Raw genomic sequence first — 26,332 nt, forward strand, 5'->3', positions numbered from 1 at the left:
GTGGGCTGTAGCCCACGAAAGCTTATGCTCTAATAAATTTGTTAGTCGCAAAGTCTTATTGTTTCTTCCTAATGGCCCATCAAAGCTGATGGCCTGTTATCTGGTGGGTGTCTCCCAAATACACACACAGTTGTAATTGTTACATAGTCAATATTCCTAACTTTAGATACAGAAATGATATATGCATACAAACTGGATAATCACATTCAGTAAATCATAACCATTCCAATGATGCCTTACAAGCCCCATCTTGCATAAAATATCTTAAGCCCTATTTATATCATAATCATATTTCTATGAAGAATTCGGGGTGTAACATCACAGAGCTCCCGGACATCTGAGTCCCAGACCCTGTTAGCAGGACTGGCAGTGAATGGTGAAGGGTGCTTGTGTTGGGATGCTCATAGCTGCTCCAGTCACAGTAAGTTTGTGTGGTGAATGTTGTTGCCATGTGCTGGCTTTGCTTTGAGGATGGCTGCAGGAACAGTCATAGATTCCAAGGCCAGAAAGGACCATTGTGATCATCCAGTCTGACCTCCTGTAGAGCGCAGGCCAGAGAACGGCCCCAGAATAGTTCCTATAGTTTAGAATAACATCCAATTTTAATTTTAAAATTATTAGTGATTTTCCAGCCCCTGGAAAATTGTTCCAATGGTTAATTACTCACCATTAAAAATTTACTCCTTATTTCCAGTCCTAACTTGTCTAGCTTCAACTTCCAGCCATTGGGTCATGTTAGACCTTTCTCTACTTGATTAAAGAGCCCTTTATTAAATATTTGTTCCCCGTTAGGTACTGATAGACTGTAATCAAGTAACCCCTTAGCCTTCTCTTTGTTAACCTTAATAGATTGAGCTCTTTGAGTCTGTCTCTATAAGACATGTTTTCAAAACTGGTAATCATCCCTGTGGCTCTGGAACAGGTCTGGATCGCTTTTTAGTGACTCTGGTCTCTATGTACCATCCCAGGGATCTGCTCACCATGTGACAGACTGGCAGCAGCTCCAGATTTCGTTTTGTTAATCTGAGATCATGGGGAGAAGTTGTTTCACTTCCCTGGTTCGGAGGCTGGTAGTAACACCCAGGGACAGGCTGCATTGTTCTCTTGTCAGATTTCATTATAGTCTCTGCTCTGCACCAGAGAAATCAATGGTGTTGTTATTTGAGGAGGAAGTAGTTAATCCAGAGTCTTACTCTGATGCGGCGTCTGTCCGTGTTCTGCCATGGAACAAGTCCTGACCGTGTCCTGGCAGGAGGGCATTTTCTAGATCAGAACCCATGACCATTGCTCTAAAGCCTGACTTCCATTTTGGACTGGGCACACACACACACTGGACACTTCTGTTATAGTTTGTGGTGGGTGGCACTCACCACTTCGAGTGCACTCTCCCCCTGGTGTCAGGGTGTGATGCAGCTACTTTCTTCAGCTCCCAGTGCTCACTGCAGGCTCTCAGCCTACCTCTGAAGGTCATCTGTGGCTCAGCCCTCCGGCCAGGGCACACAGTTCAAACCCCTCCTGGGGTACAGAAAACAAGATGAGCCTTGCCCTTCGGGGCCAGTTTTAAATAAAATGCTTTCTTATCCTTCTGCGGCTCAACTTCCTCTATGGAGTTAAATCAGTAGGTTCCTCCTGAACTCCTGCCACTGACTGTGGCCAGCAATAAGTCCTGTCCCAACCCGGTTCCTTTGGCTGTGGCCTAGGGAGTGTCTCTCCTTGCTCCCTGGGCCCCAGCCAAGAACAGCCTTGCTAGCAGCAGGTAGCTCCAATTATTTCAGCCTGCTGGGCCTTGACTGGCTGTTGCTGATCCCCTGCCCTTCTAGTTGATGGAAGACAAGTTCTCAGTGGTTCCCAAATGGCTGCTCCCCAGGAGGCTTCTCTAGGCAAGCCCAGAGGTCTAATACTCGCTGCTCTATTCCTCTCAGAAAGCTGTTTCCTGGGCAGGGTGCAGCAGGGCCTCCAGCCGGGGGCCGTGCAGGCCTGGTACACCCCATCATGTACCTCCCCCTGTAGGGAGGAATCGGGGTGTTGGTCTTGTCAGAGAGTAATGTCCCCTCCTAGTTGAGGGAGGAAAGTCTGTGTTCCCCTGTTGGGATCCCGAATGGTGTCATTGTGAAAGCATGGGGCTGTAATGCCAGCTACCACCATGTAATGCGGCGTTGGTATCTTTTTCATTGTCCGCATCCCTTTTAAGGAGATGTAGTCTGTGACCAGCTTGAACGAAAGTCCTAGAAGGTTATATCACAGAGCCATTACTGCCCATTGTATGGCCAAGCATTTGCTCTATGGTAGAGAACCTGGTTTCCTGTTGTTGGAGTTTCCTGCTTAAATAAAGAACTGAATGTTCTACTCCTTGGAAGTGTTGCGGAAGTATGACTCCTAAACCCACTTCAGATTGTCCATGTGCAAGATAAATGGTAATGAAAAGTCTGGACATCAGAGTACAGTTTGTTGCTCCAAGATTTCCTTTATTCTTTTTAAAAAGTTTTTGACACTCCTGAATCCACAGGACTGTTTTCATCACTAGTGTCTTTGTAACGTCTGTTAATGGAGTGCCCAACATCGTGAAATGAGGTATAAAGTGACGGTAGTAACCCACTCTTTGGAACTAGCAGAATGTTAGGCATCGTTAGGAAAAGGTTAGATAATAAGACAGAAAATATCAGACTGCCACTATACAAATCCATGGTACACCCTCACCTTGAATACAGCATTCAGTTTTGGTCATATAATCTCAAAATTGATATATTAGAATTGGATTAGGTACAAAGAAGAGCAACAAAAATGAGTAAGGTATTAAATTAATAGGCAGTAGGCTTAAAACAAAAAAAGGAAGTACTTCTTTACACAACTCACAGTCAACCTGTGGAACTCATTGCTTTATGCAGTGTAGAGGCCTTAATGGGAAAACAGAATGTCTGGCACATCTTCTTGTATAACAATTTCCAATTAGCTCTGAGGGAGCACTAGGGAGGTAACCAAGGGGGTTGCTGACGCTAGCCAGCCTGCATGCCCAGGGCCCCAGACAGCTAGTTGCCATCTGAAGAACATGCTAACCGGGGAGCACTTCTATACAGAGGAGAAGCAGGGTTCCTCTGTTTTACCCTACTGCATCCCAGTATGATGGGTCAGTAGTTATCAATAGATTTGGGCTGCTCTACTCCCTCCCTCAGACTCAGTCCTTCCCTGATCACTGGAGTTCTTCTTCTGTAAACTCTCTACATTTGTCATAGTGTTTAAGCCCAGAAATTGCCATTAGATCATCTAGTCTGACCTATTCTACATCACAGGCCAGAGAATTTCACCCAGTTACCACTGCACTGATCCCAATGACTTATATGTAGCTAAGGCATATCTTCCAGAAAGGCCTCCAGTCTTGATCTGAAGACTCCAAGAGATGGAGCATCCACTGCTTTCCTTGGTAGTTTGTTCCAATGGTTAATCACCCTCACTGTTAAAAATGTGTACTTTATGTCCAATTTGAATTTGTCTGGCTTCAGCTTCCAGCCATTGGTTCTTGTTCTGGTTTCTCTGTTAGATTAAAGAGCCTATTAGAACCTCGTATACGCTCCCTGTGAAGGTTTTTATTCACTGTAATCAAGGCACTTCTCAGTCTTCTTTTTGATAAGTTTAACAGGTTGAGCTATTTATGGGTCTCACTGTAAGGCATTTTCTGCAGCCCTCAAATAATTTTTGTAGCTCTCTGCTGCACCCACTTTATAAACTCGTTTCTGATTTGCTGCCCTTCTTAACGTCTCGATGTCTGCCAGTTGGCATCAAGGGATCCCTGGATTACAGAGGTCATAAGAGGTGCATAGGAGTTTACAGGGATCCCCTGGGTCTGATTTCTATATAATATTGTGCCAAAGGGTGGCATGTGTGGTCTCTACCAGCAGCCAGTAACACACAGGTGGTCATAATAGTGAAATATATGCAAGGATAATATTTAAGAAGTTATGTGTATATCCTGGAAATTATGTTCTTGACGTTAAGAGCAGTTTGGCCTGGGACAGGAGATGCATATCTTTCTTTGTCTGGTCAGAGGTGTATTGTGCACTGTGTGTCTCACAATGCAAATCTAGTTGTATGGGAAGCCAGATGCTGATTAAAAGACTGCAAGGTTGGCAAAAGACTGAGGCCATGGGGAAGAATAATCAGCAGAGGATGTCCACTTTATGAATAAAGATGAAAAGAATGGGGATTTTTAGGGGATTGCAGAAAGACCCACAGGGTCCTTCACTTAGGGGACAAGCTGTCAGCGAGCTTGTCATATGAACAGAGGATCACAGCCTGCCTGGTTGTTAGCTTTTCTCACAGGGTTTATCTTTGAGACACAAGAATGTCTTGGCAGTTAAGTCTAAGTGCTAGAAGGTGTACTATAATTTTATTTTAAATGTAGCCAATTGTTTCCAATACTTCTTACTAGCTATTATTTGAATCTCTGTTCTTTGTTAAATAAACTTAGCCTTGTCTTCACTATAAACCTTTAAGTGCTGTAAGCTGAGCGAAGCGATGATCCTGATGTGAGATGGGTGAGCTGAGGTGTATCGTTCCCATGGGAACAGTGACTCTGAGAGTCCTGTGGAACAGGGGCTAGCACTCCAGGGGGTCGCTCAGAGGAATCGGGGGTTGCAGTGTGCCTATTGCTTACCTGCAGAGAGACACCAGGGCCTGCGTAGACTGAGAGGAGAGTGCTTATGTTGCCCATGGCTGGTGGAGTGAGGGAGTTGACCCCAGGCAGGCACAGACAGGGTTTCCTCATGCTAAGAGCAGATGGTTGTGAGGTGCCTCCCAACCTGGCTACCCCTGGAAAGTGTCAGTGTCTTTCTCAGACATTCCTCATCCCAAGGTTTCTCCCTCTTTGGCATATCTGGGGGTTGGGTTATTTTCTCCAGGCTTATTGTCTGCATTTTTCCAAGTTGACTCTCACTTTGTTTCCTGCCCACGGCTCTAACCTCTGTAGTTCCTTTTTATGTCACTTCTCTGTCCTCACTGGGATGTGCAGCTCCTCCTGACAAAGTATCGTGCAGTTTGCCATTTTTAATAACAAGTTCTTTCATTCTTCTTCCAGATCGGTCATAAAGATGTTAAATAAGAGCTGCTCTGATATTGTTCTCTGCATCACCCGTCATCTCTGTATGTTGTCTTAAGTTTATAGCTGTCATATGGTTTTCAATCCATTTAACAATGCTTCTATCCAAGCCAATTTTAATTAATTAGGAGAGCAACATTTTGTGCCCCTGTATTTCTATTTTTAGGATTTTGTACTGGTGCTCATCATGGAGTCTTCAGCTCTTTTCCTTTCTTTGGTTATGGGAAACAGCTTGGGGTAAGGTGTGTTGTTTGATTGGCTTTTGTTCTCCTCCTCTGGATCTGGTTAGAGAACCTTTATCAAAGAGGAAGGTCTTGCATTGTGATCAAGACTCTGGATTAATCTAATCTGATTTGAAAGTTCACTCTATAGCCAGATCCCCTTGACTGAGACTGCCTGATCCCCAGCTCTCACACTGTGTACTGGGCTCTGTGACCTGCCTTGTTCCAGAGGAATGCAAATGGCTTGTTGGGTTGTGGAAATGCAAAACCAGGAGCTTTCAGTCCATGCATGCTATACTGGATGCTGTGGGATGGGAAAAGGTGGCTCAAAACCACTGATGTTCCCTCATCCTGGTGGCAGCCATGATAGGGTGACCCGATTTTTCACACTTGCTGTCTGGATGGGGGTGGGGGGTAATAGGAGCCTATATCAGAAAAAGCCCCAAATATCGGGGCTGTCCCTATAAAATCGGGCCATCTGGTCACCCTAAGCCATGACCAGTTTGGTCCCAGCATAAATTAAAGTAGTTTCAGGGTTACTCTAACCTACTCTGGGTATTACTGCTCCCTGTGGGCTGTTCTGCTGGCCCAGGATCACAAGGTGCTCCTGACACCCTGCAGGAAAGCCCCATGCGAAATTTAAAAGGCAATTGAGCATTCATTATTGCCAACGCATTTAGTAACAAACTGACTTTTTCCTCTCTTACTCCTTTTTCCCCAGATCTGTCTATACAGTAGACCCTCAGAGTTATGAACACCTTGGGAATGGAGGTTGTTCATAACTGAACAAAACATTGATTGTTCTTTCAAAAGTTTACAACAGAACTTTGACTTAATACAGCTTTGAAACTTTACTATGCAGAAGAAAAATGCTGCTTTTAACCATCTTAATTTAAATGAAACAAGAACAGAACAGTTTCTTTCCTTGTCAAATCTTTTTTATTTTAAACTTTATTTTTTTAGTAGTTTGTTTAACAAAGTACTGCACTGTATATGTATCAGAGGGGTAGCCGTGTTAGTCTGTATCCAAGAGATATTGGCTCTTGGTATTGACACCTCCTCATCAATTATTGGGAGTGGACCCCATCCACCCTGACTGAATTGGCCTTGTTAACACTGGTTCTCCACATGTAAGGTAACTCCCTTCTCTTCATGTGTCAGTATATTTATGCCTGCATCTGTAATTTTCACTCCATGCATCTGAAGAAGTGGGGGTTTTTACCCACGAAAGCTTATGCCCAAATAAATCTTAGTCTTTTAAGGTGCCACCAGACTCGTTTTTGTTCTGTATATGCTTTTTTTCCTTTTGTTTTGTTTTTTGTCTCTGCTGCTCTTTGGGGCCATGCCTTAGTTGTGTGGTTTTTTGTTGTTGGTTTTTTTTATGTAAAGCACCTGTTACACTGAAGGCCAGACTTCAGCCTCTCAATCTATGTGCCGTGTGTATCTGGGGTTTGACTTCTTGAACCAAACTCACTCTGTAACTTGGGATTTTCTATAGTGTCCATTACCATAGTGTGTAGCATGTACTTAAGAGACTCATAACATCCTTCAGAAGGACATGCCATCCAGGGAACATCCCCAACTGATCTCCTCCACTTGCAGATGACCCTGCCCGCCCCACCCCCCAACCCTTGCTCCCAGACTCTATTCATGAAGATGGAAAGACTTTTTTAAGTTAAACATTTTACATTATTTTTTTACTGTTTCCCAAAATCTGCTTTCACATCATCTTCCAAGTTTCTATGATGTAGATCTTTCCTTCCCACTCAGATTTTTTTTGCCTCGGTCTTCACAGACAAGGTCAGCTCCCATACTGCTGTCTTGGGCACTAAGGTGCCACAAGTACTCCTGTTCTTTTTACAGTATGGGGAGGAGGTGAGCAGCCCTCAGTGGTAAAAGGACAGGTTAAGGACTATTTAGAAAAGCTGGACATGCACAAGTCCATGGGTCCAGATCTAATGCATCCGAGGGTGCTGAGGGAATTGGCTGATGTGATTGCAGAGCCATTGGCCATTATCTTTGAAAACTCGTGGCGATTGGGGGAGGTACTGAGGATTGGAAAAAGGCAAATATAGTGCCCATCTTTTAAAAAATGGAAGAAGGAGAACCCGGGGAACTACAGACCGGTCAGCCTCACCTCAGTCCCTGGAAAAATCATGGAGCAGGTCCTCAAGGAAACCATTTTGAAGCACTTGGAGGAGAGAAAGGTGATCAGGAACAGTCAACATGGATTCACCAAGGGCAAGTCATGCCTGACCAAACTGATTGCCTTCTATGATGAGATAACTGGGTCTGTGGATATGGGGAAAGCAGTGGACGTGATATAGCTTGACTTTAGCAAAGCTTTTGATACGGTCTCCCACAGTATTCTTGCCAGCAGGTTAAAAAAGTATGGATTGGATGAATAGACTATAAGGTGGATAGAAAGTTGGCTAGATTGTTTGGCTCAACAGGTAGTGATCAACGGTTCGATGTTTAGTTGGCAGCCGGTTGTGACGGGTTCGGTCACAGAAACCCCCTTGGGACTGTCACCTGATGTGCTGAGACTACCTCTGAGCCCAATTTCTCTGCCAGTTTGAGTCTCCAGAACCCTGCCTTGTCAAGCCAGACACGCCAGTCTGCTCCAACACAGACCCAGGGTCTGAACCACGTGCCCCAAAGCTGCAGACTTAACTGAAAACGGCTTAGCAAGTGCTCCTGCCTCTAGCACCCAGACACCCAACTCCCAATGGGATCCAAACCCAAAATAAATCAGTTTTACTCTGTATAAAGCATATACAGGGTAAACTCATAAATTGTCCGCCCTCTATAACACTGATAGAGAGATATGCACAGCTGTTTGCTCCCCCAGGTATTAATTACTTACTCTGGGTTAATTAATAAACAAAAAGTGATTTTATTAAGTATAAAAAGTAGGATTTAAGTTGTTTCAAGTAATAACAGACAGAACAAAGTAAGTTACCAAGCAATGTAAAACAAAACACCCAAATCTAAGCCTAATACATTAAGAAACTGATTACAGATGAAATCTCACCCACAGAGATGTTCCAATAAGCTTCTTTCACAGACTGGACTCCTTCCTAGTCTGGGTCCAGCAATCACTTACACCCCAATAGTTACTGTCCTTTGTTCCAATTTCTTTCAGGCATCTCTTTGGGATGGAGAGGCCATCTCTTAAGACAGTTGAAGACAAAATGGAGAGGCTTCCAGGGCCTTTTATATTCTCTCTCTTGTGGGTGGAAACCCCTTTGTTCTTCTATGCAAAGTCACAGCAACAAGATGGAGTTTGTAGTCACCTGGGCAAGTCACATGTCCATGAATGATTTAGCTTTTTGCAGGCCGACGCCATTGTTTATATATTAGTTTGAACGTTCCCAGAAAAGTTCAGCTGTGGATTGGCGTCTCCCAAAGTCCATTGTCAGTTAAGTGTTTCTTGATAGGACTATTCTCAGTAAGTGCCCATTCTCAAGAAGCTGACTAAAGGCTTCACTGAGGCTACTTAGAATCAAACATATTGAGATACAAGTACATAGCCAATATTCATAACTTCAAATACAAAAATGATACATACAGACAGACACCATAATCATAACCAGGAAACTACAACCTTTCCATAGACACCCGACTTGACCTCTGTACAAGAACTGGTGCAACCATAGGACCCTGGTTGCAACAATGATCTATACGGTCACAGTTCATGTCAATAACGTCACACCAGTATCAAGCAGAGTGCCCCAGGGGTCGGTCCTAGGGCTGGTTTTGTTCAACATCTTTATTAATGATCTGGATCAGGGGATGGATTGCACCCTCAGCAAGTTCGCAGATGACACTAAGCTGGGGGGAGAGGTAGATACGCTGGAGGGTAGCAATAGAGTCCAGAGTGACCTAGACAAATTGGAGGATTGGGCCAAAAGAAATCTGATGAGGTTCAACAAGGACAAGTGCAGAGTCCTGCACTTAGGACGAAAGAATCCCATGCACTGCTACAGGCTGGGGACTGACTGGCTAAGCAGCAGTGCTGCAGAAAAGGGCCTGGGGATTACAGTGGATGAGAAGCTGGATGGGTCAGCAGTGTGCCCTTGTTGCCAAGAAGGCTAAAGGCATATTGGGCTGCATTAGTAGGAGCATTGCCAGCAGATCAAGGGAAGTGATTATTCCCCTCTATTTGGCACTGGTCAGGCCACATCTGGACTACTACGTCCAGTTTTGGGTCCCCCCCCACTACAGAAAGGATGTGGAAAAATTGGAGAGAGTCCAATGAAAATGATCAGGGGGCTGGGGCACATGACTTATGAGGAGAGGCTGAGGGAACTGGGCTTATTTAGTCTGCAGAAGAGAAAAATGAGGGGGGGATTTGATAGCAGCCTTCAACTACCAGACGGGGGGGGTTCCAAAGAGGATGGAGCTCGGCTGTTCTCAGTAGTGGCAGATGACAGAACAAGGGGCAATGGTCTCAAGTTGCAGTGGGGGAGGTCTAGGTTGGATATTAGGAAACACTATTTCACTAGGAGGGTGGTGAAGCACTGGAATGCGTTACCTAGGGAGGTGGTGGAATCTTCATCCTTAGAGGTTTTTAAGGCCTGGCTTGACAAAGCCCTGGCTGGGATGATTTAGTTGGGGATTGGTCCTGCTTTAAGCAGGAGGTTGGACTAGATGACCTCCTGAGGTCTCTTCCAATCCTAATCTTCTGTGATTCTATAGTTCCCTGGTTCTACAGCCCTACAATGGGCTTTTGTGCCTGGCTCTTCCCACTGGTTCTTATTAAAAATACCAGAACATAACTTGTTTCCTGTTATTTGTAGTGGAAATGGAATCAACACAAGGAACAGAGCATGGTATTCATGCTGAGCGCCGTCAGCTGAACTCTTCTCCACAATTCTAGGAACTCCTGACTGTGAAGCTGACCTCTGAGAGGTCAGGTTTAGGCTCTAAAGAGTAATGAACACAGATGCAACCCTCAGAGGGAGGCAGAAGGCAGCTATATTCTGTGATAGGGAAGTAGAATCAGAACCATAAGGTTAGAAGGGACTGCAAGGGTCATCTAGTATAACCCCCTTGCCACGATGCAGGATTTGTTGTGTCTAAACCAGTGGTGGCTCTTCAAGTGCTTGCTCATGTCGATTCCATTCAAGGTGTGTGTGCGCCCATGTGCACAGTTGTCAGATTTTTGCCTTAGCGGTATCCGTAGGGTCGGCTGTGGCACCCTCTGAAGTGCCACACTCATGCGTCGGGTATATCAGGCGCTGCCAGCCCTATGCCCTCTCAGTTCCTTCTTACTGCCCATGATGGTTGGTCCGAGCGCCTCTCTCCCTTGCCTAGCAAGTGGTCAGCGGTTTCCTTTTTCACTTTGTGTATTAGAGCTTTAAATAGTTTGTTTATAGTACTTAGCTAGTGAAGTAGTTGTTACGTACTGTAGTTAGTAAATTAGGGGCATGGACTTTGCCCCAGGCGGGGGGGGGGGGCATGCCCCAGTTTCTGGGTTTTAAGCCCTGGGCTGACTGTAACAGGCCTATGCCTGTTAGTGACCCCCCCAGGGCAGCTGTCTGAAGTGCTTGGGGGAATCACATGTAAAAGAGAAGTGTCGCATCTGTAAGAACTTTCATCTCAGGTCACAAAAAGAGCACAACATCCATTTGAGGGCTCTCCTCATGGAGGCTGCTCTCCACCCGGCCTCGGAGCAGTCCCGGCTGGACTTGACTGCCAGTGCACCCCCGGCATCAGGCTCTACCCAGCACCGATCCCCTTTGCCAGTGCCCAAGAAGTCGAAAAAGTGTCACCTGGCACCGAGCAAGAAGGACCAAGGGGCATTGGGTAAAGGACCATGTTCAGGCCGCCCGCCCACCCTGGAACTGCATGGGGATACATCCCCTAGGGGACGTTCTACCCCTCACCTCCAAAGGGATCCGCCACTGACTTCAGGGAGTGGTAGGGGACCCAGACTCATGGTGGAGCCAATGCCTTCTCAGCCCCACCCGGTGTCCAGAGAGCAAAGGACTGTCCCAGTGCAACCGGTACTACGTGCTCCGATGAACCCGGCATAGGCTCCCTATGAGGGCAAGCCAGCCGTGAAAGCCTCCCAGAAGGCGAGTGAACACTGCCAGTCTCCAGAGCCGAGGCAGAGCTCTTTGTCGCCCCGCCCCAGATCACTGCGTCAACTCAGGTCACCAGTTCACCGCTTCAGATCACCGGCACCATGATCCTGGTCTCCGCCGCTCTTGACGAGACTCGCCCAAAGGGAGGTGCCGGTCACCATACGGTTGGCACCGGTCATCCTCCTGCCGACCCTCTCCATGACGTCACCTAGACCACGGGAACGTTTCCCAACACGGTGCCGCTCCCCCTACTCCCAGCACCAAGGATCCGCCTATTGAAGGCACCGTTCACCCATGGCGTTGGTTAGCCGCCAGACTCAGGCATCGATGGCCCCGCTGTGGCTTCCGGAGGAGGATTCCTCTGGCACGGTGAGGGAGTTTAGCCCCTCGCTGAGAGAGTACTGTCACGACTGGGCTCCTGAGGCTGCGTCCACCTCCGCGATGCCATCCTGGCAGCAGGGCAAGTGGTCAGTGCAATGGCCCTATTGGAGTGCCTGGGGCATGCCGGTTTTGCCGATGCCCCCTTCGCACCAATCATTGGTCACCGCTTCAGACAAGCATCAGATGGCACCAGCGGCAGCCCCGGGCTCAGCGCGCAAAGCGCAGTCAGACACTGGGATGGAAAAGCAGGTACCCGCCCCGAGTCCCCTTTCCCCCATGGGAGATGATGCCCCTGGCCCTCCCCCAGGGTCCAGTCCTCATCCTCTCCAGATGGGGCTGTGGTGGGTCCTCTTGCATTAGCCCACCAACGATTTTAAGGAGCACCAAGCCCTGCTCTGAGGGCTGATCATGAACTTAGGCCTAGAGGTGGAGGAGATGGCAGAGCAATTGGACACCTTGTTTAATGTGCTCTCTGCATCAACCCCTGCACGTGTTGTGCTTCCGGTGCACGAAGGGGTCCTAAATATTGCCAAAGCCCTCTGGCAAACCCCGTCCTCAATCCTGCCCACCTCCAAGAGTGTGAAAAAGAAGTATTTCGTCCCTGCCAAGGGGTTCAAATACTTGTACACCCATCCGCCCCTGGGGTCATTGGTTGTTTCTGTGGCCAATGAGACAGACAAGGGCAATCCAGTTCCACCCCCAAAAATAAGGAGGCCACGAGACCGGACCTTTTTGGAAGGAAAATTTATTCTATGGCCAGTCTTCAGTTCAGGGTAATGAACCACCAGGCTCTTTTGGGGAGATACAACTTCAACTTATGGGACTCCCTCCATAAGTTCAAGGATTCCATGCCCCAGGATGTGGCCCAAGAATTTGGGGCCCTTGCTGAGGAGGGTACTACAACAGCTCAGTGTTCCCTCCAAATGGCGTGGGATGCAGCCTATTCGGTGGCCAGGATGGTCACCTCAGCAGTGGTCATGAGGTGCAGTTCCTGGCTTCAGACTGCAGGCCTGTCCCAGGAGATGCAGTGCTCGATCCAGGATCTCCCATTTGATGGGGTTGGACTCTTTGCGGAGCAGACTGATGCGAGGCTGCACAGACTAAAGGACACTCGGGCCACCCTCCACTCACTGGGGTTGCATACACCTCAGTTGGCGAGGAAGCAGTTCTGGCCACACACACTGCCAAGGCCTGGGCAGTCTCAACAGGGATCTGCAAGGAGAAGGGATAGGGACACCAGTTTTAGTCGTTGCTGCCCTTCCTCCTCCCGTTCACCCACTCAGCCCGGCACAGCGTAACATCATGCGGGCCAGAAGCATTTGTTTTGAGGGTGCAGTCGAGAGTACGCCCCAGTCAGCTCCCTGGATCCGTCTCATCCTTTCCTCAACCGTCTTTGTCCCTCCCGTTCGGCCTAGTCGCGGGTCACCTCAGACCATTGGGTGCTAGAAATTATATCTCTGGGCTACACCCTGCAATTCTTGCCCCCCTCTCTTCCCCATCACTTTTCAGGGACCCTTCTCAAGAGCGACTCCTCGTTCAGGAGGTCAACAACCTCCTGCAGCTGGGGGCAGTGGAGGAGATCCCTCGGGAAATGAGGGAGAAAGAATTCTACTCCCGCTATTTCCTAATCCCAAAGGCAAAAGGGGGCCTAAAACCCATTCTGGACCTGTGGCAACTCAACAAATATCTCAAGAGGTGAAGTTCCACATGGTTTTTCTGGCCTCCATCATTCCCTCCCTGGATCCGGGAGACTGGTACACCGGTCTCGACTTGAAAGACTCCATGTGGGGCAGAGCCTTCCTTCCGGAGGCTCATTTCCGAGCCATGTCGGATGTGATCTCCCGTGTAAGGGGCCACCACCCGCACTTGCCTGAGATTGTTAGGCCACATGGCAGCCTATACTTATGTGGTCTGTAATGCCTGGCTCCATCTCTGGCCACTGCAGGCGTGTCTGGCATTGGTCTACATCCCCAACAGGCACAACCTAGACCTGGTAGTCAAGGTGCTGGACTACATCCGGTCATCACTGGCGTGATGGTTGGACCCCAGATCAGTGTTGGAGGGAGTTTCCTTCACAGCCCCATCCCCATTGCTGCCCCTGGTTTCTGACACCTCAGACCTAGGCTGGGGAGCCCACCTGGGCGAGTTCAGCACACAAGACTGCTGGTCATGGGTCGACCGTTCCCTCCACATAAATGTCAGGGAGCTCAGAGTGGTACGCTTGATCTGTCAGGCTTTTTGGTCCCACTTGAAGGGCAAGGTGGTTCAAGTCCTGATAGACAATACTGCCACGATGTTTTATATCAACAAGCAGGGCGGAGCCAGGTCATCAGCCCTTTGCCAGGAAGCTCTCCGGCTCTGGGACTTTGTGTGTACAGCATGCTATTCATCTCATGGCTGCGCACCTCCTGAGGACCAGGAGCGTATAGCAGATGGCCTCAGCAGAACCTTCTCGTCTCGCCACCAATGGTCTATCCACCCCGAGGTGGTCAGCATGATCTTCTGAAAGTGGGGATCTCCCCAAGCGGACTTGTTTGCGACTTGCCAGAACAGGAAATGCCATATGTTCTGCTCAGTTCTGGGGATTGACAGGGGCTCCTTGTCAGACACCTTCTTACTCCCATGGTCAGGGGCTCTGATCTACGCTTTCTTGCCATTGATCCAGAGTCCTCATGAAGATCAAGCAGGACAGGGGCAAAGTGATCCTGATAGCCCCGGCTTGGCCTCGCCAACATTGGTTCGGCACACTGCTGGACCTGTCAATGACAGCCCCGCTGCAGCTGTCTTTCTGGCCAGATCTCCTATCCCAGAACCATGTCAGGCTCCTGCACCCGAACCTGGCAGCGCTGCACCTGACAGCTTGGTTGTTGCATGGTTGTATGCCAAAGAGCAGGAGTGCTCGGCCTGTGTCCAGCAGGTCCTATTGACCTCCACCAGAGCAACCTACCTGGCCAAATAGAAACTGTTCACATGCTGGGCCTCAACCCAAGGTAGGCCTGAGCAGGCCTCGTTGCAGTCAATCCTTGACTACCTTCTGCATCTCAAGCTCCAGGGCATGTCCCTTTCATCAATTAAGGTCCATTTGGCCACTGTATCAGCCTTTCACCCCCCATTCCAGGACAGGTCGGTCTTTGCTCATGACCTGATGGTCCGGTTCTTGAAAGGTCTGGAGCGACTCTCTATTCCCATGTCCGAGACCCCGTCTCTCCGTGGAACCTGAATCTAGTGCTGATGCAGCTCATGAGAGCTCCCTTTGAGCCCTTGGCTTCCTGTTCCCTTCTTCTGCTCTCCTGGAAGGTGTCATTCCTGGTGGTGATAACGTCTGCCTGAAGGGTCTCTGAGTTTAGGGCACTTATCTCTGAGCTGCCCTATACAGTGTTTTTCAAGGACAAGGTCCAGCACCCTCTGGCAGTTTGAAAAGTCAGTGCCTGTGTTCCATTGTCCTACTGTTCTTACAGTTAGGAAGATTTTTTCTGATGATAGGTCCATCCATGGCTATTAGCCAGGATGGGCAGGAATGGTGTCCCTAGCCTCTGTTTGCCAGAAGCTGGGAATGGGTGACAGGGGATGGATCACTTGATGATTACCTGTTCTGTTCATTCCTTCTGAGGAACCTGGCATTGGCCACTGTCAGAAGACAGGATACTGAGCTAGACAGACTTTTGGTCTGGCCCAGTATGACCCTTCTTATGTTCCTGAGATTTAATCTAAATCTGCTGTGCTGTAGTTTGAACCTATTGCCTCTTGTCCTGCTCTCTTTTATGGCAGTCTTTCTTGCCACAAAGATAGAGAAAATTTGTTCTCTCAAGTATTTGAAAACCGCTATCATGTCCCCCCTCTTAATCTACTCTTTCCCCAAACTAAACATACCCGGTTCCTTCAGCCTTTGCTCATATAGCTTGCATTCCATCCCTTCAATCATCTTTGTCACTCACCTCTGCATCCTTTATTCCTTTCCAGTTTCTCTACATCCTTTCTATACATTCGTGACCAAAATTGGACACAGTTCTCCAGCTGAGGCCTACCCAGCACCAAGTAGAGCGGTACTGTCACCTCCTGTGACTTGCATGCTGTGCCTCTGTTAATGCAACCTGACATTGCTCTCTCTGCTCCTTCTGATACATCCTTAACCGTTTGTCCCAGAACATACAGAAATGGAGACCATATGGAAATGAGGTTGCTGTTCTATACCAACGACAAGTGGCCATTTGCTTTATTTGCTAGAACTAGTGGCAGCTCGGATGTTTCTAGAGTTTTCTCCAAAATGAGTCCCTGCCATCCATGTTGAGGGAGAGCAACTCACATGGCTTTCTAAGGGCCTGACACACAAACCATGAAAACAAAGAAAAGCAGAAACGTAACTGGAAACCACAGGCATAGGAAGTGCTTTATGATGCCTTCCCCCTGCACAGATGAACCCAATGGCTGCGCCCAGGGTATGTATCCTCCTCTTCACATGCACAGAGCCAGAGATAGTTATGTCCAGAGAATATGCGGGCCCCCCCCCGACCCCCATCTCCGCACACTGGCCGGAACAGTAAGTGACTTTGCCCATAGGACATGCTCTCCCCAGGCTGGGCCAGCCTCCCATCCTGTTTGTAGTTCTGCAGCCAGTTTGCTACAGTTACCTGTTCTGATGGGAAGTGAAACTTAAGAGAGGAAAACTGTCTGTGCATGAAGAAATCTCTCCTCATGCAGCTCCTTCTCTGTGCTCATCGGCACAGGCTTTTGCTCTTTGTATTTTGTTGCCTGAGGCATTTTGGGTAGCTGAGAATTTCTTAATAAGCAAAGACTCATGGGAAGAGGGAGAGTGGGGAGCCCCATTATTATTTAGCATGTTTGCATGGCACGTACCGGAATGCCAGGCCCTGGGGAGAGTCCGCATTGCTGAGGTTTGGCAGGTGGCTTGTGGCAGCAGGATCTTTTTAAGGCAGGAGAGGATGTTTAGTGGTGGGAGAGTTGGTGAAGGAAGTGAAGTGTCTAATCACCGCACAGCGATTGCATATTGCCAGGGCCAGGGAACGCTGCAATTGGATGCGTTGTTGGGATTGGAGTAGTGTTTGGATTGCGCTGGTCTGTGGCAGTTCCTTGTGCCAGCGCTTCCTGATGGGACTATCAGCTTCGGCAGTGTCTAAGATTTAATTGAAAAATGAAATGTCTGGCCTTTTTGGCTGGGAATAAGAACAAATATATTGGGTCAACCCAAAGGTCCATCTAAGTCAGTGTCCTGTCTTCCGACAGTGGCCAGTGCCAGATGTCCCAGAGGAAATGAACAGAACAGGTAATCAAGTGATCCATCCCGTCACCCATTCCCAGCTTCTGGCAAACAGAGGCTAGGGACACCATCCCTGCGCATCCTGGCTACTAGCTATTGATGGACCTATCCTCCAGGAACGTATCTAGTTTTTTTTGAACCCTGTTACAGTCTTGGCCTTCACAACGTCCTCTGGCAAGGAGTTCCACAGCTTGTCTGTGCATTGTGTGAAGAAATACTTCCTTTTGTTTGTTGTAAAACTGCTGCCTATTAATTTCATTTGGTGACTCCTAGTTCTTCTGTTATGAGAAGGAGTAAATAACACTTCCTTTTTTACTTTCTCCACACCAGTCATGATTTTATAGACTCTATCATATCTCCCATTAGTTGTGTCTTTTCCAAGCTGAAAAGTCCCAGTTTTATTAATCTCTCCTCATATGGAAGCTGTTTCATACCCCTAATCATTTTTGTTGCTCTTTTCTGAACCTTTTCCAATTCCAATATATCTTTTTTGAGATGGGGGTGACCAGATCTGCATGCAGTATTCAAGATGTAGGTGTACCATGGATTTATATGAGACAATATGATATTCTCTGTCTTATCTATCCCTTTCCTAATGATTCCCAACATTCTGTTAACCTTTTTGACTGCCATTGCACATTGAGCGTATGTTTTCAGAGAATTATCCACAATGACTCCAAGATCTCTCTCTTGAGTGGTAACAGCTAATTTAAACCCTATCATTTTATATGTATAGTTGGGATTGTTTTACAATGTGCATTACTTTGCATTTATCAACACTGAGCAACAAAATAGCAGGTGAAATTCAGTCACCCAGTTTTGTGAGATCCCTTTATAACTCTTGGCAGTTTGCTTTGGAATATCTCGTGATCCAATGTGAACGGGGGGAGGTTGAGTCAGAATGAAATAGCTGCTTTAAGGGCAAATGCTCCCCTGCTTCCTCAGGTGTGGTAGTTCTAACCAGCAGGATCATTGTGCTTTCTCTGTAGGCCAGGGGCTATGGAGGGGAGGCCACACAAGGGAACTCCACACAGGAAAGTTTAGTGACTGGTGAGGGGGTGCAGAGCACTGGCCAGATCCACAGCCCTTAACTCTCCATGTAGGTGATGCGAAAGGGCTTCATGGCCTGTAGTAGCAGAACAGGTGCGCAGCTGCTCAGTGCTGAATGGTGGGGATAGTTCCTTTTCCCTTGGCACCTCTTAGATTTTTTTGTGCAAAGTCCAATTACTCATGTTTTGCATGGGGCTGGGAAGAAGGTCAGTATATCTGAGGTCCCCTTCGCTCCATGTAAACAAGCTGGGAAATGCAGCTGGGGCGGCTATCTAATGGTCTGAGCTGTCTGTGCTGTTGGAGCAGAGACTGATTTAGTGGGAATGTCTCCAGATGGAAGGAATTTGCTTGGTGCTGATGCAGTGAATGGGGAGATTGTCAGAATGTCCTGGCTGGGTCACAGGGAAGTCCTGTCTGTAACCTCCATGACATCACTTCATCGGAAACAAACCGTCTCCTTGCTGCCAGCACACACACAAAACATGGGATTCCACACTGAGCACAAAGCCCCAGTATGCGCACTTCCAGGCTGCACAATCCGCTACGGGGGTGGGGGAGGGAGAGCCTGATTGTTCCTTCATTTCAGGAACTGGGGCCTCTCGGCTTTTGCAGTTACAAGCATTCTTGGGCTTGCAGGATCGCCGCAGGCTCTCTGCCCAGGGTCTCCGATAATGTGCATAGATACCATGGCCCTTATACCCTAATATCCACAGTAGTTAATAACAATCAGAGAGCCAACATCTGGCTAGGCAAGCAGCAGTATCTCACTGTTCATGCAGGATCAGACAGTGCTGTTAATTCTGCCTTGGGACACGTGGGATCCTGCCCCACTTACAAAAGAGAGAAGAGAAAAAAGCAGCTCTGTGGTGGGGCTAGGGATGAGGGGTTTGGGGTGCGGGAGGGTGCTCTGGGTTTGTGGGGTCTCTGGATAGGTCCAGGGCATTGGGGCTCGGGCTTACCTCAGGTGGCTCCCGGTCAGCAGGGCTAAGGCAGGCTGCCTGCCTGTGCATATGCCACGGAAGCAACCAGCAGGTCCGGGTCCTAGGTGTCGGGGGGCAGGAGGCTCCATGCGCCGCTCTCGCCCGCAGGCACCGCCCCTTCCCCCCCCCCAGCTCCCAAAGGCCGGTTCCCCCGGCCAATGGGAGTGCGGAACAGGTGCTCGGGGCGGGGGCAGCACACGGAGCCCCATGCCCCCCACACACACACACCTAGGAGCCGGACCTACTGGCCGCTTCCGGGGCGCAGCACGGTGCCAGCCAGGATAGGTAGGGACTAGCCTATCTTAGTACCGCGGCACCGCTAACTGGACTTTTAACTGCCCAATCAGCAGTGCTGACCGGAGTTGCCAGGGTACCTTTTTGACCTGGTGTTCTGGTCGAAAACCAGACACCTGGTCACCCTAAGGGTATGTCTATACTTACGCGGTAGTTCGACGGCTGGCTATCGAACTTCCGGGTTCGATTTATCGCGTCTGGTCTGGACGCGATAAATCGATCCCGGCAGTGCTCGCCGTCGACTGCGGTACTCCAGCTCGGCGAGAGGAGTACCGCGGAGTCGCCGGGGGAGCCTGCCTGCCGCGTCTGAACCGCGGTAAGTTCGAACTAAGGTATGTCGACTTCAGCTACGTTATTCACGTAGCTGAAGTTGCGTACCTTAGTTCGAATTGGGGGGTTAGTGTAGACCAGGCCTAAGTCTTGACTGGAACCTGTCACAAAACAAGGATGTACACTGTAAATCTGTGGCAATCTCTAAAAAACACACCAAAGCATGTCCACTTCCTCACTAATTAGACACTCTGTTTCCGGAAGTGGTCAGCTGACTGATTTAGGCCAAGAGACAGTCTGTGTGTTACTTAGCGCCAGCTCTTAGCTCAGCAGTCAGCTTTCATCTTAGTTATTGTTCACAGCAGAAGTTGACACTCCAAACACAGGTGGAACGAAAGACAGACATAACTATAGTCTTTTCCCAGCGAGCTGATGGACAACCTGAACTGCTGGAAAATAGAAAGAGACCAGTTACAGGCGCCTATCTGAGATTGGTACTTGATGTCACCAGAAGGACTCCCAGGTAGCCAGCCCAGGACCTCAGTCTATTCTCTTCCAGGCTTCTTCAGCTTTCAGGAAGTGATGTGCTGAAGGAGACAGGCTATTTTATCCTATATCTGCTGGGTGGTCCAAGTTGGTTCCTTTTCTTGGAGGTGCTGGCGTGGACCAATCAGATGGTGATCCATACTTCTTCCAAAGATTCCAAATGTCCAACCAGAAGGACAGTAGTCCTCTCATCATCCAATCAGGGAAGAGACATCAGCTTTTGAATTCTTGCAACTGGGACCAGAAATTTCTAGACTCTTTTGTGCAACACATCTTGTCACACAAGCTTGTATAAGAAAAGTTAGGCCATAGCTGTTTGGGAATACCTTGGGCTGGCTTGCTCCGGACACCAACTTATCACTGCAAGTTGCTTTCCACAGGCTTCTTTCTGGTGCATCCCTTGGCCAATTTTGCAGTTATGCTTGCTCAAGTTGCAGTTTCTCCATCAACACTCTGCTAGCTGCTGAAAGGTCCAGTTTAAAGTTCCTCATTCTACTACTGTATCTGGCACATATAACATGGATATTAAATTAATAGGATTTTTAATTCTTTTATTCATAGACGGGGAAAAGGGGAAGTCAAGTTTCTTTAGCTTCACTGTCTTGCGAAAGGCTGTAGCAACACTGAATTTCTTCAGACTTATAGAAGAAATCTAGCTACTAGATCTTGAATTTTTGTTCTCTCAGCCCTCTGTTCTGTCTTTTAGAAAAGGCCTTGATACCTGGGCAATTCCTAAATAGTAATAACTCATAGTTTGGGGTTTTAGTTGCTACAATAGCTATTAAAGTAGTTCAGTGATGTGATCTTGAATCTACAGGGAGACAGAGACTATAGTTCTGCGAGTATGAAATGTCCTATTCAGCTCTGTAGGTGTTGACTCTGAAACACAATGATGACTTACATTTTTAAATTAACTATTTCACTGCTGGCCATTTTTGCTGAAGAATCTATTCAGGAAGTCAGGAGGGGTCCCACAAAGATTTTTTTTAAGGCGTAGGAGATGACAGCATGTTTGAAGGAAAGAAAGGAGGCAGATGAGAGAAAGAGAGAGAGAGAAAGAGAGAGAGAGATTAAGAATGAATAAGAAGAGGAAGAGATGGAGTCAGGGGGACAGGTTTTGGGATTATAGCTGGGGTGAAGCAGACTTCCGGAGGGAGCTGATAAATGAAGGAGTTTGGTTCATTTGAGAATGGAGTGTATTTATGACCTTGGAATCTGCAGGTTTTGATCACAGGGAGTTTGAGGCAAGGCATGTTCCTGGTGTGTTTTGACTGAGGCACTTCAGAAGTTGATGCAGGTTCTACACACTGGGTAGGTTATATGATGTTTGTAGTGCAGAATTTGCAGTTACAGTATCCCACTTCTGCCTGTCACAGGAGGATAATGTGAATGCCCTCTGTGTATCCCCATAATGGATTAGAGGCACTGATTTTTCAGCAGCTGGCATCTTCCTCTACCTCAGGCAATACACTGTGGAACACCATGAACCTTAGCAAATGTTTGCAGACTCAATGGGCCAAATCCAGACTTGATGTACTCTCCATTGACTTACAGTATTCACCCATATACACCTGGTCAGAATTAGGCTCCATATGTCTCTGTCCATTTGGTCAGCCTTAGCTGTGCCAGTGGATAGGCTGCAGGAACTACATGGACTCTGAGCTGTTGCAATGACTCCTTGCTGAGGAATTTCGTAGACTGACTCCCCGTGTTCTCACCAATGAGTGTGGCAGCAGAGCAGGTAAATCCCTACTCGTTGCTTTGGAAATGTAATGGAAGCTAACCCTTTGCAATCTGGAGCATTCCTAAGCTGCTAGGCTTCATGTCTGCTTGGCTGCCTTTCTGGGCAGGTCACAGTCAATGGGTTCTCAGCCTTTAGATATTTCTCACCTAATTAGATAGGCCATAGGAACCAGGGCTGCCCAGAGGATTCAGGGGGCCTGGGGCAAAGCGGGGGAGCAGACATAAAAAAAGGCCCCACCCGCTGCGGCGCTTGTACTTACCGGGCGGCGCTCCGAGTCTGCGGCGGCGGGTCCTTCACTCGCTCTGCATCTTTGGCAGCACTGAAGGACCCGCCACCAAAATGCCGCCGAAGACCCGGAGCAACTGAAGGGCCCCCCTGCCGCCAAAATGCCGCCGAAGACCCGGACCGCTGCCGGGTGAGTAGCCAGGGAAGGGATTCTCGGCCAGGGCTCGCGGGGCCCAGGGCCTGGGGCAGATTGCCCCACTTGTCCCCCCACCCCCCGGGTGACCCTGTTAGGAACTCCATAGAATACATAACATCCTGCAGGCCACAGTAACTGCACAGGCAGCCACAAGTACTTCCCACCCTATAGAAGAAAGCCACTTGATAAGCTCCCAACCCTTCTGTTGATGTCCAATGGACAACAAGGGATCTACTGGGCCATCAATAAGCAGCTCCTCTTGTATATGCTAGTGAGGAGCTCCATGAACTCCCAGTCGCTAGGCAGGGTTCACAGGAATGCCTTCCTCATTCCCTAGCATTACCCCAAGACTCATGGGCACCAGATTGTGTGGTTGCCATGGGTTTCCTGTCTTGACAATTAGGTGTGCTGTTTTTCTTAATAAAATGTGACTAATTATTCCTAGCTGTGACTCCCTTGATAGCCAGGGCCCACTTGATGTGAGCATTCAGAGAAAGGGGTGGCATCTCTTCTGCCTTACCAAAGCAGATATATTTGTTCAGAGTTGTACTGGTAATTGTTAGTGTGACAATTTTCCAGTGGAGGGCATCTGAACTGAAACACGGGTCTTTGGCCCAGTCCTTGGCCTTGGCTGAGCAGTACCTGGCCCGAACATGAGGGCACTTATATGGTTGTGCACCTTTCTTACATCCCCTCGATCCTGGGACTGCCTAGGGCTTGTTTCAGCCCTAAAAGTTAGATCCAAAAGTTAGAATAGCCTCACTTTAAGCAGGGCATCAGCCTAATTTGAGCCCGCTGGTAACAGCCAGCAAGGACTGCTGAAATGCCTTAGCCCTTCGGGCTATTCCATCTCTTCCAGCCTACACCCTCCTTCTCCATGTTGGAGGTTTCAAGGGAGTGTGGCAAAGAGCTAGGCCATGTCTAACTACAAACTTACATCGGTTTGACTATGCTGTTCAGGGGCGTGAAATCCAAACTCCTGAATGACATCGTTATACCGACCTAACTCCAGGTGTCGACAGCACTACAGCAACGGGAGGGCTTCTCCCCTTGACATAGCTACCGCCTCTCATGGAAGTGGATTAACTACGCTGATGGGAGAAACTCCCCCGTCAGTGTAGCGGTATCTTCATTGAAGCGCTATGCCGCTGTAGCGATTAAATGTAGACCTGCCCCTAGTTACACCTGCTCTTCACCCTCCAAGGTTTCCCGCACACTAGAGACTCATCATTTGGCTGGTTACACCAATTTTACAGACTCTGTTCATCACCACAGCAGTGCCCGGGGCCCATAGCATGAGCCAGGATGTGGCCCCTTGTGCCTTGGGTACTGGCGTTCAGGTCTAAGAGCAAAAATCAGCTCTTACATGTGGACTCATGAAGGAAAGCATTACATATTAATCAGAGTTTTGTGTGTGTTGTATTCTGCACAAAGGTCCTGTAATTCATGGTGAGTGAAGAGAGGTTCACGCTATACCTCCCCCCAATACCCTATCGGGTTATTGGGTGGTTGAGCTGAATTGCAGAAGCAGAGGTTGATTCCAGGTACCTGCCACCCACTCAGGTGAAGTCTCTTTCAGTACTGGCGGAGCTCCTCTTTTAAATAGTAGCTGAGTTTGGGACTTAGAACAGCCTCTCGGGTCATTGTCTGGGAAATGCTGGCACCTGTAATGGGGAAGTTCCTCCTCCCTCTGCACCTTCATGTTAGCACCTGCTACAAGCCCAAGGCTTGAGACTGCTCTTAAATGCAAGTCCTGGTGCAGACTAAGCCAGGTTGGCCCATAGCAGGACATTTCTTTACAGGGGTGTAGTCCTGACTTTTTTAAGTTCAGAAGACTAGGAGTGGATGGGTCACTACAAAAAGTAATTTTCCCTCTCTTGATATTCACCTCTTCTTGCCAACTGTTGGAAATGGGCAACGGCCACCTTGATTGCATTGGCCTCATTAGCACTGACCCCCCACGTGGTAAGGCAACTCCCATCTTTTCATGTGCTGTGATATATATATACTGCTTACTGTATTTTTCACTCCATGCATCTGATGAAGTGGGTTTTAGCCCACAAAAGCTTATACCCAAATAAATGTGTTAGTCTCTAAGGTGCCACAAGATCTCCTCATTGTTTTTGTGAGGACAATAGCACTCAAAGGTGCAGGAACATTTGTTCCCGAGCCACTAGCGTACTGTTTCTGTATCACATGCAAGATGCCTTTGTTTACAGCTGGTTTTCTGGTTTGCTTGAGACATGACCTGTTTGTCTTTCCATCATTATTTAGTGGGAAAGTAGTTGTGAGCTGGGCAGGGGGCCTTGCACCTGGAGCAGGATCCCCTGCTGATCAGGGATTTCAGGTACTCATATTTGACGGGGCTCTCTTATCTTCCCTGAGTTCTTGGCCTATACACTGAGGGGAACAGTCCTGCTCTCCTGCTTTCCCTGACCAGTTCCCGTGTCAGTGACGTCTCTGTCCTGGCTCATTTCTCTGAATGCAGTGAGATCACTCATCAGCCTTGCCAGCATCATTCTCGCTGATAACTAACTTGGAACCAGAAAAGCCATTGGATCCTGTTTTGTTCTGGGACCTGACCCAACGGCTGAACTGGGCCAGCAGGAGACCCTGCAAAAACAGAGACCAAAATTAGAAGCAAAGGCAAGGATGCCTGATCATCTGGGCTGGGCTCCAATCTCTGGGGTGGGGTGCTTGATGCCTGTCCAGCTGGGCTGGATTCCAACATTGCGTCGGGGAGAGGGCAATGATGTACTGGCTGTGACCACGTATGATGCTGTTTCACTTATGCTGGAAGTGCAGGGTGAAAGAGCAGATCTCCGGCACTGTGGGGTTGCTGAGTGGACGTGGGTCATGAGTTTACACCGACCTGTATCGTTAGGGTTCCCAAATCGACTGTACACTCTGGGGAAAGCCCGAGTGCCTGAGTCACATGGGCAGCAGTGGGTGCAGCACTGCCCCATACCGGTACAGGGCTGAGTGGTGTTTGCAGGGCACCGCACAGTATTCAAGAATTTAAGTGAATAGGGTGCCCCAGGGCAACTCAGACTGGGTCAGCAGGACACTTGCTGCTCACATGAGCATCCTGGCTTCTCCTGTACAGCTGTTTCTAGCTGTGGCAACGAGGTTTTTCCCTACAATGGAAAAACAGCTACTGAGGGGAAGCCCAGCAGCCTCTACCTCCACAGGGGCTGCTCCACCCACAAGAGGAGGGCTGCTAGGAACCTATAGCCGCCTCTGGGAGAGCGTCACAAGCCACCAGCAGGACCAACTCAGCTGGGGTCTGGTGGCAGAGCCAGGATGCTCCTCAGTGAGGTACTCCAAGGGGGAGAAAGGGCTGGGAGGGGAGAAGGGGCTGGTGGGGGCAGGAGGAGACAGGGCCAGGTGGAGCTGCAGAAAGGAGCTCACTTTGATTTAATGTTGTTCTATGTCCACCTACAAAGGAGACAAGGTGGGATGGAATGGGATACGGGAAGGTGACTGGACACAGCCATGGAAATGGACAGAGGGGAATGGGGGAAGATAACTGGAACCCGGATGGAGTCGGGGGAGGGAATGACTGGATCCAGCCTGGGAGATGGGGTGGAGGGGGAAGGTGATTGGAGATGGGATGGGGTGGAGGGGAGGGTGACTGAAGCCGGTGGGGGGCTGAGGGGGGAAGGTGACAATGGAAGGTGACTGGAGCTTTGATGGGGCGGGGAGAGAGGTGACGATGGAGGTTGGGGGGAAGGTGACCTGGAGCCAGGATGGGGCGAGGGGGGGAAGGTGACGATGGGTGATGGGAGGAAGGTGACTGGAGCTGGGATGTGTGGTAGGGGGGAAGGTGAGAGGAGCTGGGATGGGGGGTGGGGGGGAAGGTGATGATGGGGAGGAAGATGAGTGGAGCTGGGATGGGGGGTGGGGCAGAGGGAAGGTGACTGGGGTCGGGGGGAAGGTGACTGGAGCTGGGATCTGGGATGGGGCAGA

General features: G+C 48.8%; 1 protein-coding gene across 1 annotated transcript in view; it reads left to right on the forward strand.

The window, feature by feature from the left end:
• The window catches only part of ENTPD1 (ectonucleoside triphosphate diphosphohydrolase 1), a 70,659-nt gene that overhangs the window by 26,615 nt on the left and 17,712 nt on the right, over window positions 1–26,332 (forward strand). The gene's annotated exons all lie outside the window — the stretch shown is intronic.

The sequence above is a fragment of the Terrapene carolina genome, unplaced genomic scaffold (assembly GCF_002925995.2).
Source record: "Terrapene carolina triunguis isolate 2854851 unplaced genomic scaffold, T_m_triunguis-2.0 Scaffold95, whole genome shotgun sequence".
In the NCBI taxonomy this organism is placed as follows: domain Eukaryota; kingdom Metazoa; phylum Chordata; order Testudines; family Emydidae; genus Terrapene; species Terrapene triunguis.